General features: G+C 37.4%; 1 protein-coding gene across 1 annotated transcript in view; it reads left to right on the top strand.

The window, feature by feature from the left end:
* The window catches only part of LOC132264517 (cell adhesion molecule Dscam2-like), a 66,018-nt gene that overhangs the window by 34,686 nt on the left and 19,210 nt on the right, over positions 1 to 12,122 (top strand). The gene's annotated exons all lie outside the window — the stretch shown is intronic.

Here is a 12,122-nt window from a genome sequence, read left to right as displayed (position 1 = left end):
TGTGTGTTGGTGGGGTTTATATCAGGGAATACAAGACATTTTGCTTACTGGGTGAATTTTGCGAAACAGCCGGCTTTAGGGTTAAATCGTTTTGTAATCAGATAGGGATTTCATATTGTATGGATTATCATAGTACAAAGTTGGATGACTTATACGACTTTCCTTCACCCCAAAGAGAATCTCTAAATTCAAATCAGCATTTTCTCCAGATTCTTTCATCCACTCCACATAATCACGTCAGTCTGTGTGTGTGTGTGTGTGTTTGTGGGAAAAAGAAGAGACAACTTCCCAGTCATTTGATGAATTTGAATTAAATTACGTACCTGATTTCCCTTCAACCCCGTCTTTGTGCGCACTCACAAAAGCACCTCGCAAAAAAGGGGTGGAAGAGAATTTGTTGCATGATTCATTTGGCAAATCTCACAAATTGCGAAACACTCCGCGACAGACAGAAAAGTGGTAAATTGCAAGAATGGCACACAAGTGAATTCATGTGACTGTGCAGAAAAACATGTTTGCATAGCAAATTATTAGATTTGCTATATATGTCACCCCCGCGCACAACATTTGGGATTCTTTCTAGCTCTTGTGGCAAATTAAATTTCTCCACCCAGAATTGCGCATTGACGCCACAGTGAATTATGAAATGCTCTTTGGGGAGGAAATGATCATTTTACTGCTACATTACACTGTTTCCATTTTAATTATCATATTCCGCACATTGAATGACTGAAAATCCCCCCAAAATGTTCGGCAGAATTGAAAAAAGTGTCATTTTGCTGGGATTGCATTCAGAATGAAGTGAATTCTGCGAATGTGACAGATCACTGAGCGATATTCTATGAATTCCGGTAAAGAAAAGCTCCAAAACGCGAGCTTTGACAACACACGCGATTGCATAATTTGTATCAATTCCCATGTGCGATTGCTTAGCATTAGAAATGGCACATAAATTGTGCTTCCCTATTGAATAATTCAACATTGTTTCCGGTGTAAGATTACCTTAAGATGACAGTTAACTATTGAATATTGTAATTTCCCACCCCCTCGTGAGCATTTCCTTATCAAAGACAAATAATTGGCGCAAAGGAGAAACTCGAGATGTGCGAGTGTAAATTGATAATTAATTGAAAATGTATCAAAGGACAGAAAATCACAAAGCTCTCTCTCTCTCTCTTGGCTCTTGTCGAATTGCATAATTTTGATTTGACTTTGATAGAAGCCCGTAATTTTGCACTTCAGAGCAAGACTTTGAATAATTCCGCATGTGTGAAACGCGTTGAATTTCTCCCAAAGGGTTGTGAAAGTGTGCTGAAAACACACGAATACGCTGTATTATCACTAATTTATACGATGTGCCTAATAACGTGCGAGACATGAAAAGGTCATGAGGCTGAAATTCATCGCAATGACGACGCAAAACTATGGGAAAATTATGATGTTCTTCAATTACATTTATTCAATTTTCACTCGAGAGATTTTCACTCTTCGCATGTTATAAAATATTCTCTTTCATAGACGAATTTTGTTGAAAATTTTCTATCCAGGGTGGGAAAATGTGCCAAATGGGGATGAAATTTGAGGAGAAATTTTTTGGGAGTGAAAGAAAAAGGAGAGCAGAAAATATAGAAGAACTATAAAAGATGAAGAATTTTAATTCTCTCTTTCAATATTGAAACACCAAAAGATTTTCCAGACTCTTTCACTTCACTTTCAACCCAATTCTTCGCCATCAAATCCAATTTCGAGTGTGCAACAGAAGAGAGAGAGAGGGTGAAGAAATAATAATGTCTGCACCACAGAGTCTCCGCAAACTATTATGTGATATTTACTGAAAAGTTGGAAGCAATAAAGTTATTCTCCTGACTTTTGCAACTATGCAATGGACACAAGTCTATACAATGCATGATATGTGGACTTTCGAAATGTATTTCACTCTGTTGAGTACCTTGTTCGCCAGCCACGGAGAAAACATGAATTATTCGCCTTATTGTCACCAAAATGCGCTTTAAATTTCTTCGAGGAAGAAGTGAAGAAAACACTTCAAAGAATGAATTCAAGGGGGATATAATATGATCAGAAGTGTTGTAAAACTCTGAGTGAATCATTTGTCTCTCAGATTAGCGTAATTCGTTGACTTTCTACAGATTTTTCTTAGAAAAACAAACATTTTATCGTTTTTCTTACTATTTTTTAGGTTATGTGACTAATTTGAGATAGATTTAGTGAATTTTTTCAGAAAGAAATCCAACATAACCTCAAAAAAGTATTAAAGAAATAAAAAAATGTTCATTTAGAAAACTTTCTAACCTATTTTAGGCTTGAAAATAGCTGATTTTGTGTTCTGAAAAGATACTAAACGGAATCCATAAAGATCTCTTAGTAGTAATTTTAGGTTATGGTGATAAAGATGCCTAAAAGCGTGCTTTTGAGAATTCTCTTGCAAACTTTCTAAGTTTAAGGGCTGAAAGTCACAGAGTTTTCCTCAATTTTGAAAGTGTCCTTAACTGTAGAACATTTTAGCCACATTATCTCCCCCTTGTGTGAATCAGAGTTAAATCTTGGGGTGAAAACTAATCTTCAATCTATGATTTTCGCATCTCTGACAAGAAAATTTCTTGGTGCACACTTTGCACGAGATGCAGTTTAAATGGTGAATTATCCTCGGCATTTTACGAGAGCGCAGTGGAATTTTGATAAAAATTCCATACGTTTGTACATTTTGCCACAATAATTCACAAAATATATATCTCCCACCCACCCCAAAAGAGCTCTGCATCTTCCCAACAATTCAGCGGGGAGGCAGCGGCAAATGGTTGAATTTATGTGGGTGGATAGGCACATAAAAATCAAGTGTGGCGGTCTTGGGGTTAAACCACTTAGCATTTTCTCTCTGTTTTCCGGGTGACCTTTCCTCGCAGTGTCCATAAAATGGGAATGAAAAATTATTTTGTGCGCTCGTGAGTGAGGAAAACTGTTCCCCTCTATTGATTCTACACCCCCAAAAGCAAAGAATGAACAATTTTTGCTTCTCTCCCTGCAAAGATTTCCGGCCTCCACTCAAAATGTCAGAGATTTCTCCATTCTTGCCGAACACTTTTTCTCTCTCTCTCTCTCTCTATATTTACTTATTCATAATGAAAGCCCAGACGCAAGGCGATACAGTGTACATTTCTAGGGCAGTTTCTGGGGCGTATATGGGCATTGTTATGTTACTCCTTGGGCCACCGCGGAGCGTAGAGAATAGCAGAAAAATGGCAATAAACAATAGATTCCCACCCATTCGGGAACGACCACACAAGAGCTCAGCACACATACATTTTTCACCCTCTGGATTTATTTTCACTTCAACCCCGCGCTATTGAAATTGATTACAATGGACTTTTCCAATTCAATTAAATAGAGGGTCTATTTTCCAAGTAACTTCCATCGAACAATCGCTGCATGCCAAACTTTCCACTCCCTCACTGTCCTTTGAAGCTCAGTGTGACCTTTTTTTTAAATCACAGGCAAATAATTGCGAGGAATCAATTGTTATTTATTCCGATGCGTCCAAAAACACCAGGCGCCTCCACTTGCGTCTGAGAGTGTGTTTTGGGGAAAATTGCTGTGTCAAATACAGAAATCATCGCATTGCCATCAAGTGATAATGATGTTTTTTTTCTGTAGAGAGTAATTTCCTTCTAATATGTTTCTTTCTCGCGACTCTTCAATCTTATTTTTTCCCTCCACTAAATATAGCACATAACAATTCTCAAGGGGGAGAAAATATGCCTTAAATCTGTACATCGATTGAAACTTTTCAAATTATAATAAATCTTTGAAGTTTCCATCCAATATTTCTATAAGAATTTACTTAAAACAGCTTTATTTCTCCACAATCTTCCTTCTTATTGACATTTCTATGTCCCGATAAGAAGATGTGCAGAGCCTCCAATGCATCCACTTTTGTGTGGTTGTAAAAGATTTCTAGATCACAAAAGCATCTTTTCTGATTGCCAATTAACTTAAAACTGCTGATTTAGAGTCAAAATTGTCCAGAAAGTTGTCTAAATAAGCATTTTCCAAGTTCAGACTGATATTTTTGAGGTTATGTTCGAGTTTATTGCAATTTTCAGTATTTCTTGGCATCAACAGAGCTGAATTGCAATGTTGACATACTTTCTAACACTCCAGCTCAGCTGTACACCACTTCTGACTGCATTATCTCCCCCTTGAACAATCTCTAAGAGCTGAAAAACAAGGACTTTTAGGGAAATTTCTTATTCTCATTGAAGCATTTCCCAGGGAAATGAGGCTCCATTAATATTTCTTGGCGATATCTCTTGTTCTTGATGCACACAAACGTCTTGGGGTGGCGACAGAGTGGGAGGGAGGGAGAGAGAGAGAGAGATAAGATGGAGGAAAGTCAGAGAGAAGGAATAATTAGAAAATACATGGCAATTAACAGAAGGAAGAAACTGCTCATTTCTAGTTGGGGACTTCTTCCTTTTTTGTATCCCTCCAGAGAAATGTCTTCAACTGGTATGGAAAAGTTGAATGGGGAGAAAGCCAGGATGTATTCTTCGGAGGATAGAAATGACGGTTTTTTGTCCGTCCCCAGCATTGTCTCGAATTATTTTCTGTACGGAAAAATGCGACTGAGGGATGCGCATTACTTAACAATACATAGAGAGAATATATGGTGGAGATTAATTAAGAGAACACCAATTTTCCCCCAGCTGCCCAGAGATATGCGAAAAGCCTGAGAGTCTGTGCAAGTTGGCAAAGAGCTTTAAAAAAGCCATACCTTTTTTCTCTCCTTCGCCATGCTGTGCACCGTTGAGATGGGCAAACAATAGAGGAAAATCCAGCTGTTTAGCATGTTTCAAAATAAAAGTCTAATTGCTGTTGCGGACGAGGAGACGCCGCATGGAGGAGACAACTTGTAATTCCACTCCTGGGAAAATTACTTTTACCAGATAATTACTTTTCCCACCGCCAACCCTTGTACAGTTGCATAATGACACTCACGTGAAAGTATGTTCTTTTCCTCCATGGAATTCCCCGCATTCAATGATGCTCTCAAATTTCTGCATCTGACGCGCGATCGATTGTGGGGTGTTTTGGGGGGGAAAAACCAACCAATTGATCACATTTTCCCTCAATTTTTAACTTCTCACTCTTGTGTCTCCCAATTTGACACTCATTCACTGGTGAAACACTTTCCTAGTGGAATAAGTGGTTGGCAAATCTAATTTCAAAGATGGTCATGATGAATCAAGTTGTGTAAATTCAATAGCAGAACATTGAGAATTGTAGCGACCCATCACTCCCCTATGGTCACTGTCGTGCCCCAAGGGGGAGAGAATATGCCTTAAATCTGTACACTTCTAGAACATGAATTTGTAGTCTGTTACTGCATTAATTCCCAAATTATAATGAATCTCTTATGTTTCCATTAGATATTTCTATAAGAATCGACTTGAAAACCCTATTTTTAGATAAATTTTCCGACTATAACCTCAAAAATATAACTAAGAGAGCTTTTAGAACTTTATTTAAAAGATTATTTCGTTTGTTTCTGTGTGAAAATCGAAGGAAATCCAAAGAATCTTGATGATTTGTCAGTGAAAGAATCACTCAGGAAAGGAATATTGTAGGTTTTTCAACACGTCTACTTCTTAAGTACTTCTGTTGAGTCGTACACCACTTCTGACTGTACTATCTCCCCCTTCATTTGACCACTTCTCCAAATTCTCTGTCTCTCTCGATACAGTTCTCCCCAGTGATTGCCTCTCGTCTCCACAAATTCAATTGACACAAAAATTCTAATTAAATTTGGCTTCACTTTTCCATCTGCGAGGGCGGCAAGGGCGACCCTAAAAAAGCTCCACGTGAAGCACCACAAATAGACATGAAAAAAGTTTTCTCTCTCCCTTCCCAAAACCCACACAATATTTAGCACAAATCGTGCGGTAAATCACAAAAATGGACAATAAAAGCTCATGCTCATGGAGGGTGGTGGTGTTAAAAAAGTGAGACAGAAAGAGAGTGGCATTGGTGGAGGAAGAAATTCGAAACACGACTTGCATATTTAATTCTCCACCACGCGATACGTGTTTGCAGACAACGGATTATCAAAAACCATCACGTTCTTTTCGTTTTCGCTAGGCATATCTTCGCGCCACTCTCTTTTTTCGTCGATCTCTGCAACCCCCAATGCAAATGGTGATAGAAGTGAGGTGAGAAAACACACAGTTTCCCCATCGCCATACATATGACTCCACGATTGGCCTAAGCATTTGGCTTTGAAAGCATATTATTCCACCCAATTGCCGTTGTTTCAATTCCACCAACCCCGAAACAACATCGCACGAAGCTTTGGCCTACAAAGTGACACCCAATTTTCAGGAAAGTTGCCGTATGTGTGTGTGTGTCAACCCTCAATTTATAATCGTATTACCGCCAGTTAAATATGGTGAAATATCAGAAATCAATCAATCAACCTAATCCATAATCGTTTTCAATTATCATCTCCATTGTGGGTGAAATAATTAGCTAAAATTTCCCATATTCTATGCTGGAAAAGAAGAAATCTCGCGGGAAATAGTGAAAAGATGCTCGTTGAATCAAGAATGGATTCCTTTCGTCTCGAAGAGTGATTGAGAAATGTGAAAAGTCCTCGTCGCAGCTCAAGAGCCCCCACAGGAATATTATATCTCAATTTGAGTAGTTAGTTTTACAATGTATTCCTCAACTCGAGACGCGAGAGAGAAAACGTGAAGATGCGAATCACACCGTCAGCTTCTATATCGCGGGTATAAATCATTGAAATTTGCACGTGAAAATAATGCAAAAATACGACGTAACAAATTCACGAGGAGTTTCACAGAGTCTAGAAGACAGATGGACAGATTTTGAGTGACTTTCTCCCAAGTGAAGAAAGCTCTAAAGCTCTCATTGCATGACTCGATAAATTCATTCCAATTGATGATATTTAAAACACATTCTCTTCTATAGATTTTATATAGAATTTCACTCTAGTCTCTCAACTCTGTTGGTGCGTTTTTTTTTGCGTTCCGCATGACTTCCCTCAAGAGCTTTTCCACCACCATCAGATTTTCTTGGGCGCGCGGGTGTGTTTTCGCATCCACGAGTCGGAGAAACGACAGAAAAGCAAACATATAAAAGCAAGGTGAACATGACTCTTGAATGATGACTCAATAAAATATGAATTATGTGCCATAAACATAGATAAAGTCATGTTCTGTATCACACGCACCAGCGGAAAAGCTCCTTGCCTTGATAGAGTGGCTGCGATGGTGAAAACTCAGGAGGAACTGCGCGCGGTTGATTGATTAGTTTATCTTCTTTGCCCTGTCGGATTATTCTGCAATTTTCCTCCATCCGGAGATTGTGTGAAGATTAAAAATTAATTAATGCGATGCATCATTTGAGAGTAAATTTAATTTATCGGAAAATTCAATATATATACAAAACTCTTTACGAACGGGAAAGTTGTGGAGGGGAAACTTTCTCACGAAATACACGATCGTAGGAAAATGGTTTGTGTGTGAAAAGGCTGAGTGTCGAAAATATGGAAATTTCCATCCCCCCACCGCAGCTTCTTCACCATTGGAAATCTATTTATCTTCTGACAGAGGGGATAATAAACTAACACAAGTAAACAGAGTCGAAATGAAATTGTGTGCGTAAGACAAACTTCTGAGGTTCCACATTTTCTCCATCTTCCCTTCGACTGAAAGTCTAATTAAGGCAAATTCATGCTTTTTGACTTGTGTAATGTTGTGAGAGCGCGACTTTTCATCTTCTCACTCATGCATTTGTCTTTTGGCGCTTTTTTTCTGTGTGCCTTTGCGAAATCACTCTGGGAAAATTCAATTTGGCAGAAATGAATAAAATTGAGAAGCAGAAGATGCGCAAGAGCCCAAGACAGACGAGGAGGAATTAATATTTAATGTTAGGCCAAGGAGGGAATTTTTACCGTGTGGACTTGTTTTTTCATGAATATGAGAGATTCCACTGCCAGATGTGATTTTGTCGGAATGGAGAATATATATGTATATGTATATAATTTCTAGAGCGGGGATGAAAAACATCCCGGAATAGCCGAAAGCCTGCCTTTATTGTCTCTCTGTAATTCGCGTTGGCAGCAGGTGTTTGCGCTGCTCGCCCCAAAATGCACTCCTCGCCATGGAATTAAGCAAAAACTTCTTGGCTCTCCTCCGCTTTTTCGCCTCCACCGCGAGCAAGTCATAAAAATTCTTGTATAATAAACACGAAAGATAGAGAGAATGGCACAAGAAACATGTTTGCAAGCTTTCATGTGGCTCTTTTTTCGCCGGCGCAATGCTAAACCCCACCGAGATAGAGCTGAATTAGAGTGTACATAGAGCAAATCTAGAGAGCATTTTGGCACTGGGAAAATACAAGAGAGCTTTTCTGCATGTTTTCATACTCAAGATATACTTTTTGCCATAAAATTCCGTGAACATTTTCCCAGTGAAATGTTGGCGGCGAGTTTGGGAAACATTTTTGTAAAAATTTATTACACAAAGTCATAATAGAGAGTTTTTCCCATGCGGCAAATTCGTGAATATGTCACAAATTCGGGCAATTACAGTCTTTTTTTCTCTTCCATCCTGTGATCAACTCCGAATTTATATCGCAAAGCTGGCAAAGAGGTTTAACATGACAATATGCTTGAGTGTCATTAAGGGTTTATAAAGTGATACAAAGTGGCTTTTGCCATTAAATCCTCACTCCTTGGTGAGAGATTCTGTTGAAAATATTTCTTCAAAGTTTTATTAGAATAATTACAAGGAAAATTTGCCTTCGTTATTCAAACATCCTTCAAGGAAAGAGCGCTAAAACGTAATTGAGCTGCGATGGGAGATTACGTTCTCGCATCAATAAAATGCCTTGAGCAGTTTGTCGACATAAATCTCAGAGAAAAAAGCCATCTTAAAGACTTTAAATTGAAGTGTCTTCGAATTTCTTTCTTTTTTTCTCAGTGAATCACATGAGAAATGAGCTTATAATGCAAGAAATATGTTTCGTGTCTCGCTGGAGAAGAAATTGTCTCTCCTGATTTGTTCGAGGAAATCTGGCAGAAATAATGGTGAAAGATTATAAAATCAATACAATTGGGAAGAAGAACACATAAAAAAAATATTGAGAAGGGAAGAAATCAACGTTTGTCATGAATTGAGAAATGACGTGGAAATTTTTACAATCAAAATTATATGATGAGAGTTTTCACAATATTTCGTCTCAACTTTTATCATTTTCCAACTTTTATTCTCATTTTAAACTCAGGGAAAAAAAAACTCTGTTCGGAATTTCCTCTCAAAAAGATCGTTTTTATGCTAATTTGAGGAATTTATTTTTACTGCCTCTCCAAATTGTTCCCATCGCTCGCTTTTTTATTGAATTATTCGCACTTTATTTGAATTAAGGATAATGTCTTTATTGGATTTGTAAATGCCGAGCTTTTCACTGACCTTTTCGAAAATCCACTAATTCGCGCCCCAGCTTTCTGAGATTAGCTGAAAATCCACCGAAAGTGCTTCACGTGAAGATTCTTCGTCTTCACGCCAAATCTTCGAGAACAGTTTGTATAATTTTATTGATTCTCCACAAATTTCGAGGGTGAGAGTTGAAGAGGGATTTTCAGAGCTGTGCCAAAAAGACATTAAAAACCATTTCACCTGGTGAAAATTGTATCTTATTCCGTGGCAAAGTGAGTCTATTGATTTTTAATTTGCCCAACTTCAGCACTGATTGTCCATTTCAGTGTCTGTGATAGTCAAATTGAGTCGATAAATGCCATAGCAATTTCATTCCTGGGAAACTTTTCGTGTTATTTTCATCCCCTTTTCCTGGAAATTTGCACACACAAAATGTCTGTGGGAATTTTTGCTTGATTTTCATGTTTTTTTCCCACTGCACATTTCTCTTTTTTTCATTTTTTAATTATACCCCTCTAGAAATGATGCAAAATTCCTCATACATTTTTTTTTTCAAGTATGCAATGTGTTTTGATGAGAAACAGCAACTTCTCGGAAGCAAAAATCATCCTTGGCATTAATATAATAATATATTTTTGAGATCACAAGCGGCACTTCTAAAAAGAAGCAAACTTTTGCCTCCATTTCAGTCTCACTTTGCACGCGGATATGAATTGATGTGGAAAATATAACATCGGAAATGCAAAAGAGTAACTTAGAGGCAGAAATCAAGGGGTAGACACTATGGTCAGAAGTGGTGTACAGCTTTTAAAAGAAGTGTTAGGAATTGAAAGTGAAATATTTGCATTGCAAAAGCTTCTTTTTAAACAAATTGAGGCATTTTCTAAATTATTTTGCCTAGAAAAATCGATTTAATTGCTTTTTCTAGGTTATGTTATTGATTTAAAACAGATTTAGATAATTCAAAAATCCTTAAAATCATCAAATTTGAGTTTAAAATAAGAATGTTTTATCTTTTTCTTGGCAAAGTTGAGAATTTGTGTTTAAAAATCACTTAAAATTGGTTAAACTTCATTAATACAGCTTAAAAGTCGATCATAACCTCAAAAATATCATTTCAGTGTAGATAAATGTATTTTTGCTTAGTTTTTTTCCGCTGTTTCAGTAATAAAGCGACAAATTCAGTCACAATTAGTAGAAATATCTTATTTTTAAGTTTAACAGGATTAAAATTAGTCCAAAAAGAATTTTAAAACCGAATTCATAACCTCACAATCAGGTCAGGATTTTTCTAAGCAGTTCTTAGAATGTTAAATCTAAGAAAATGACGAGTTTTAACCTCAGAAGTGAGGAATGAGTCAGAAAATGCCCTTAAAGTCGTTCAGAAGTGTCTGAAGTGTACAGATTTGAAGCCTTTTTTCTCCCCCTTGGGATAAAAATCTACTTGAATGAGTGAAAAATTTCATCAGAGAGAGAGAGAGAGAGAAAAGAGTTTTAAAACTAATAAGGAGAAATCTGGGGAGATGAAAAATGTGTTAAAGTGCACAATTTGCTGTAGAATTTATTTAGGATTTTCCCATTCTTCATCTCCTGCTTTTCACCACATTTCCACTTCCTTTTCGCGTCAGTGAAAAATTAAGGGTTGAACTTATGGTTGAATACAAGCCATACATGGGAGCTTTATGATTGATTTCCCAATGAAAATCTCGGTTGGAAAGCGTGTAAATTCTGTGACAGTGGCAGAAACTTTTGCAATAAATCACCTCAAGAGAGTTGAAGCAAAGTGATGTGAATTGCAATCTTGCATCTTGTATTAAATGAGTTTTCATTTCTTCTACCATGATTTTGAGCTTTCATGTCATATATATATATATATATATCCCATTTCCCAAACCTTCCAACACATCCATTTTCCCCGGAATTGAGTGAATGGCGGCGCCATGGGAGCTTTTGAAGTAAGTCGAAAAACCACTTTTGATGCACTCAAAGCTGAAGCATTAGGAAAAAATTTGTGGAAATTTGCAAAATAACAAACAAATACGTCAACGACAAGCTTCTCTCATCCATCAAAAGCCGCATGAATAGTTCACAGAAGCGGAAGTAACATAACCATTTTAATTGACATGCATTTGCATTGAGTATATATATTTTCACCCTTGAAGCTTCGCCCAGAGGGAATAAAACGTGTAGTCTTATTAGGAATTGTGCCAATAATTGAACTTTCCACGATTGCAGTGAACATAGTGAACACATTAAGCTCATTTCATGGTGGAAAGCTCTGTCTTATGAATAGATTTGCCAACTGGGAAGCACTCGTTTTCACACACAAGCACACAATTTAAAATGCTCGCTGTGAAAGGAGCTTCTCTCCTTTCGCCATGAATGCCTGAAAAGTCTACGAGAGTCAGACACATGTGAGGATAGTATGAAATAAATGGAATTTAATTAGTAAATTTGCATTCAGCCCCCATTCATGCGATTTATTGTGCACACACACACACATTGGCGTGGGTGGGAAGATTACGCGCGTTTGTGGCTTTTCCATTCATTTTACATTATATGCGAAATGCGACTTTTTCACTGTGGCACAAACTACCGCACAGATTTTATGATTTTATGTGGCCCATTGAGATTTCAACGTGCATGATT

This window comes from Phlebotomus argentipes, unplaced genomic scaffold (assembly GCF_947086385.1).
Source record: "Phlebotomus argentipes unplaced genomic scaffold, Phlebotomus argentipes genome assembly contig_27, whole genome shotgun sequence".
Classification (NCBI taxonomy): Eukaryota; Metazoa; Arthropoda; class Insecta; order Diptera; family Psychodidae; genus Phlebotomus; species Phlebotomus argentipes.
Note: the sequence above shows the minus strand (reverse complement) of the source record. Positions and strands in the feature narration are given on the sequence as shown.